This window comes from Cynoglossus semilaevis, chromosome 3 (genome assembly GCF_000523025.1).
Source record: "Cynoglossus semilaevis isolate Cse_v1.0 chromosome 3, Cse_v1.0, whole genome shotgun sequence".
Lineage (NCBI taxonomy): Eukaryota > Metazoa > Chordata > Actinopteri > Pleuronectiformes > Cynoglossidae > Cynoglossus > Cynoglossus semilaevis.
The window spans coordinates 30851-37073 of NC_024309.1; positions in this window are offsets into that span (position 1 = coordinate 30851).

Genomic DNA, 6223 nt, shown 5'->3' on the forward strand with positions numbered 1-6223 from the left:
TGTCTCTTTCCATATATTGTATATATATATATATATATTTATATATATGTATTTCCATATATCTACTGGTGTGTGTGCTAGAGAGAAATATAAAGACTGAGAAGGAGGAAGGGTAAATGATGTGGCAGACTAAAATACCTGCAAGATTAAACCATAACTAAGGCTGATTATAAACGTGATTAAAACTACTTAGGAGATAAGGACTCTCTGAGGTCGAAACCATAGCAACTGACAACACAATCATACCTATTTGTTAGACTAAGTGATTTCCTTTCTTCTTTTGGTTTTTTCCTACTTGTATTTTGCACATTTTCTATCACTTTTGAAAATGTTTGTTTGATTTTACATATATAAAACCTATTTGAAAATTGAACTGCTATAAGAATCCTCTTATTAATCCTCTGTGAATTCCCTTTTGGAAATCAAGGTTCCAGCAGCATTACAGCACCAAGACAACAGTAAGTACTCACGAAAAGATAAATTGCAATTAAATTCAAACATGAGCAGCAGTATACTGTCAATGAAAATGGTGGATGTTAGTACAGTAGTAGGTTAGTAGCATTATTGGTGTTGTTGATTACAATCTCAATTATTATTTATAGTCATATTATAAATATGCCATTGTTATTACACAATTAAATTAGTATTGTGTGTGTGTGTATAGTATATATATATATATATATATATATACTAGGTATACCACATTATCTCTATGATATGCTATATAAATAGTTTAACTAGTTGAGTAGTTAAATAGTTAAATTAAATATGCAGTTAGCTATATAGGCAGTTCCAGCAGATATAAATTATTATTATGAGTTACTGTACATATAAATGTGTGTGTGTGTGTGTGTGTGTGTTTTTTGGGGGGGAGCTCACTCTAGAGTTGAATTCCCAACAGTACATGTGCTCAGCATTTATTACCAGGGTTACAGTCTCTCAAGGGGGGCAGCTTATGAGCTCACTGTTCTCTCTCCACACAGAGACAACAGAAAGAAAGAGACCATTGTGTTACCATGTTAGCAACGATGAAAGGATCAACATCTAAGAGAAAGGGATTTAAAAAGTGTCAAAGTGCAACTCTCAGTATTGATGGCTTCAGCTTTACCATTGGTAAGATTCTTTACACTATATATTTTTTAATTTGTTTATGGATGATAAAAATAAGAGAGAAGGATATTCACATTTAGTGGCGCTTTGGCCCAGAGGCAATGTCTCTGTCATTGGTGTGGAACCCCAGGGTTCACCTCCTGGGCAGGTTCGAATCCCGGTTAGGGCGGTTAATACCTTCCAGTGGACTCACCACCCGCAGGAAGGTTTGGGGGGTTGGTACGGTGCAGTGTGATTTGGGTGGCGACTGCTGCCCCCGCGACCCGGTAACGGATAAGCGGATGAAAATGGATGGATGGATGGATGGATATTCACATTTATTTAGATGTGCTTGTCGTGTGTTGATGGGTCCAAATGAACTCAGGAGAGAGAGTTTGGGGGCACAGGGTGTATTGAACAAGTCAAACTCATGTCTGTAATAATGCTTTCCTCATAATTATAGAAATATATGTATTATAATTCAAAACATTGTTTGATAGAGTTAAACACATAAGCACCGCTTGACCTTTCATGGGATATCACTGTTGTTTTCACTTTTATGGTACAAACTACAGAATGTTTGCTTTATATGGTAATTGGCAAATCGATAATTTAGAGAAAACAGAAACAGCAGAGACAGCTCAAAGCTTCTCTACAACTATTATTATCTATAATGCTCAGATACATTCAAGTTTGTTTTTTGTTACAGATTTAGGTATTTACAGAATACAGTACAGTCGCAATGAAGTGCAGAGGATCCAAATAGATCTCAGTGAAATGTGTGCTGACTGATAGTGGTGGGCGGATCGATCCAAATATCAATACCAAGTTGGTATTGGTATCAGATGAATACTAGCCTGGAGAGATCAACTCTTTACTTTAAGTTCCTTTCTTGTTTGCAATGCTGCGGTTTCGGCAACAGGAAACAGCCAGGTCGTCAGACTCGCTGCTCCTGTCAGTGTAGAGCAGGCACACTTTGCTCCCCCTCCCCACTCTTGTGTTTAGATGTTGCGCCGTCACAGGAGTCACGTGACTTAACTTGCTTGCATACGCAAAGCAAACAAACAAGCACGCTCAGATTCATCAGCACACGCAGAGAGGAAAAGGAGGGTCGTGTGGCTGCATTTACTAGCCGAAAACAACACAACACAAAACAAAATGTGGGATTTGTAAAATGCTAGTCAGGTATAGTGGAAACACTACCAATTTATATAAACATATAAAAAAACCATCCAAAAGAAAACAGCTACAAAAACGGAAAGAGGAGAAAAAAAATTGTTTCCGGGGTTTTTAACTATTTAATATTAATTAAAAGGTCATGAAAATTAATTGAGATTTAGCAATTCAACGATGCATCCACCTAATTTATTGAAAAGTATCGGATTGGTATCGGCAATACTGGCCCGTATTTACTTGGTATTGCATCGATACCAAAATAGACAGTAGCGCACACCACTACTTACTGACTCTACTAGTGAACTTTTCATTATTTTCACTCCATGGTCTGACTCAACCTCTTTACTTAGAAGACGCTTTAGTGCTGTGATTAAAGGAATAACATCTGCTACAGATGCATCAGAGGAGCTGTTCGCGTTAGTTAGCCGCTCAAATGGGGCAAGATGGGAGAGAATGTTGTCTATTAAGATCTACTGGTGTGAAATGAATGTCTGTATGCAGACCAGGAGCTGTCTGTGGTGTTGTTGACGTGGAAAAATTATTTGCTGATGCAACCCCTCTTAAAATTGTTAAAATTTCAGTATTACACGTTTTGCAAATGCAAGTATGTCCATGTCTATATACTATGCCAGCACTTTCAGACAATACTTGCTGGCCGTGGTTTTTGCTTGCATAACTACCTGTTTTGGCCGTTTTGTTTCAGTGATAAAAAACCGAAACACTTTTGGAACATTTCCCTAATATATATATATATATATATATATATGCCATAATGTATATATATATATATAAACCTGTTTGACCACACTGCGGAGCTACGCCTATGTCTAAGGTCATTGGTAGATTCAGAGTAACGTAATGACATTATTAAAGGCAATAAAAAATTGTTATAAATACTGTTTGCAAATATATTATTTCTATATGTTATTATTTGTCTGAATATGTAAGTCTGAATATATACAAAAAGTCTGAATATACAGTATATACAAAAATCATGAATATATATACAAAAATATGAAGCATATTTGACCACACTTTCCGTACCGGTGCGCAGCTACGCCTGCTACCACCGACCAGGTGGCACAGGAGATCCCCATAAAACAGCACCTGCATATGTCATGGTTATATTTGTAACCCAAGTATTACAAAAGAACACAGTGAATGCTGTGTAACAGAAAATGTAATAAATATGTTAAGGAGAATAAGAACAGATTACAGTCATAAAATCATTAACGATCTAAGCTCACTGAATCACTGGGGGATTCAGAGTAACGTAATGATAATTTAAGGGTTATAAAAAATTGTTTATAAGAAATATATTATTTCTATATGTTATTATTTGATAATGCTGTCCATTGTGCTGACAATCATTACGTACGTCTCCCAGAAAGGAAAAGAGCAACAGTAATTCAAAGAGTGATTTATGTTAACTTTAATTTGAACATATTTTGTTTGATAGCTGTCAAATGACGTGTTGTCTTTAAAATACTGATTTGTTCACAGGTTCCTTGTCGACTCGTGGAAAATGTGTTGTTCTGTACCTGATTGTTCAGTCTTTCTTCCGCATTGCAAGTGAAGCGTGATCCGTAAAAAAAAAAAGGAAAGAAAGAGAGCGAAAAGGGGAGAAGAGAAGCAGCAAAGAGTGAATAAATAAATACGTTTATATCGAAGCTGCTTGCCTCGCATTGCTGTAGACTTTTTGTATATATATTCAGGATTTTTGTATATATGTTCAGGATTTTTGTATATATATTTTGGATTTTTGTATATATATTCAGACTTTCTGCACAAAGTCTGAATATATGATTACGGTATACGATTACCGTTAGAAGGAATCCTGTCGCTTCTAAACTTTTCAATAACTGCTTTGGTCGCAGCGCTACGTTACTTGTGTAACTTATTACCGGTTAACTCAGTTAAGAAAAATACGCTACTAGAGCATTTATCACCGTGGGCAATGGTGTCTGCAAAAACGATGATTGATTGATGATGATGATTGATTCTTGGTCTTCTGAGACGAGCAGGTTTCTCTTTTCATCAGGGGTCCTACGGAGCGAAAGTCCTGAACAGAGAGAGTGAAACTGGGCCTGACCCCCCAATTTAAAGGTTGTGGATTTACCGGAAGCAGTGGAAATATGGGAGTTAGAGTCCTTAAAAGGACTGTTGTAGTACCTACAATGATGAGGAGCAGACTGTATCCTCTGGAGTTGTGTAATTTAATAATTATGGGTCTGATGCAATTTTCCATAAGCGGTCCAAGCTCTCGATGCGCCTTGTCAATCTTTACAGTCCCACGCTTAGTCTCCAATCCAAGTATGTCTGGGAGCCACGTCTCCGGAAACTTGGTCATATGTTGACCTTGGGAGCCCTCTTTGAACCTGATAACTCTGATGTTATCTCTGAGACTTTTTGTTGTTGTTCAGAGATTTGGTTCTCCAGTGATTGGCATCACTGGAGATCTTCGCCTTCGGAAATACGGCCCTCAGACTCTGCTATTCTCTTGGTGTTGTCCTCTATTTGGCTATTGAGCCTGTCTAGGGTGGAACATAAGTCTAAAAAACCTTTCCTCCACTAGGGCGTTAATCCTCCTAATTACAGTATTGGCAATAATCGTCGCTGTGTTTTCCTCCATGTTGGACGCGCTGCTAACTGTGCTAGTCGGTTGCTTAGGTGCCGAGCGTAGTTTCTCCGAAATGTTTTTTTCCAACAGAAACACCACAATGCAGCAATAACTTGATGTTCAATTGGTCTTTTTTTTTGTTTTAAACAAATATAAGAATATTAGAGTCTCTTTTGGTTTTATCAAATTTAAATAGCCCAAACTTAATTTGTTGTCATTATATTTTACAAATGAAATGCGTGTAGTTTGTTTTGTTTTATATGCAATTCCTTTGGATGTACATGGGAAAAAATGAAAACTGTTTGTGTGATTAAGGCTATAAATAAATAAAGTTTTTTTTTCCTTACAGTTGCCAATCATGCACAGGAAGGCACCAGCACATCAAAGGCCAGATTTTCACGCAAGTTTACCAGAATAACCTGATTCAGAGTTTTATTTCAGGTTATTAAGATCACAGCTAATTCAAGCAAACATCCTTTCTATTTTTTTTTTAGGTTCATGGTCACAGAATGAACTTAGTACCATTAAGACAGCTGACATGGGAATCAAAGAACAAAAAGAATTGTTGATTGGCCCGTGCAGCACTGAGGAGATACTGGCCACTGAACTGCCAATTCCTGATGCACCTGACACCACAGAGAAGACGGCTATAAGGTTTGATTTTACACTCTCAAACATAAACAGCTGTCTACAACACTTCTTTTATGTCTTTATGTCTATGTTTTTATTTTTTTAGTTATCACATGATTGTGTTATCCGGCACCGGATAAGCGGACGATGATTGATGGATGGATGGATGGATGGATGGATGGATGGATGGATGGATGGATGATTGTGTTATCTCTTAGTTTTGTTTAATAATTTGTAATCTAGTATATATTGCTTATAGTATGAGGCACATTCAATTGTTACCAATGCACTAATTACTTAATCCAACTCAAATCATAAAATGTGTATTGATTAAAATGTATTCTGGTTGATTTTGAAAAAAAAATGCCATTATTAATTGTGTCACAAAACATTTTATGCAAATCACACAGCAGTGTAATACCATGCTTCACAGCACAGAATTGATTTTTCTGGGGGACAGCCTTGTGTTTATGGCTCTGCACGATGCTCTCCCCCCTTTAACTGCTTCCCTGTCATTGATACAGTGTCAGTAAAACGGTCACTGGGCTGTAGTTGCTACTCATAGCTCTTCTGTGTGCAGAAGCATTTCTCTTTTTTATTTTTTATTTTTTTAAAGAAAGTAAATCGAGAGTGATTTGTTCGTAGTGAAAGATAAATTCGCAGTGAAAGATTAGTTCACAGTGAAAGATTAGTTCGCAGAGAGTGATT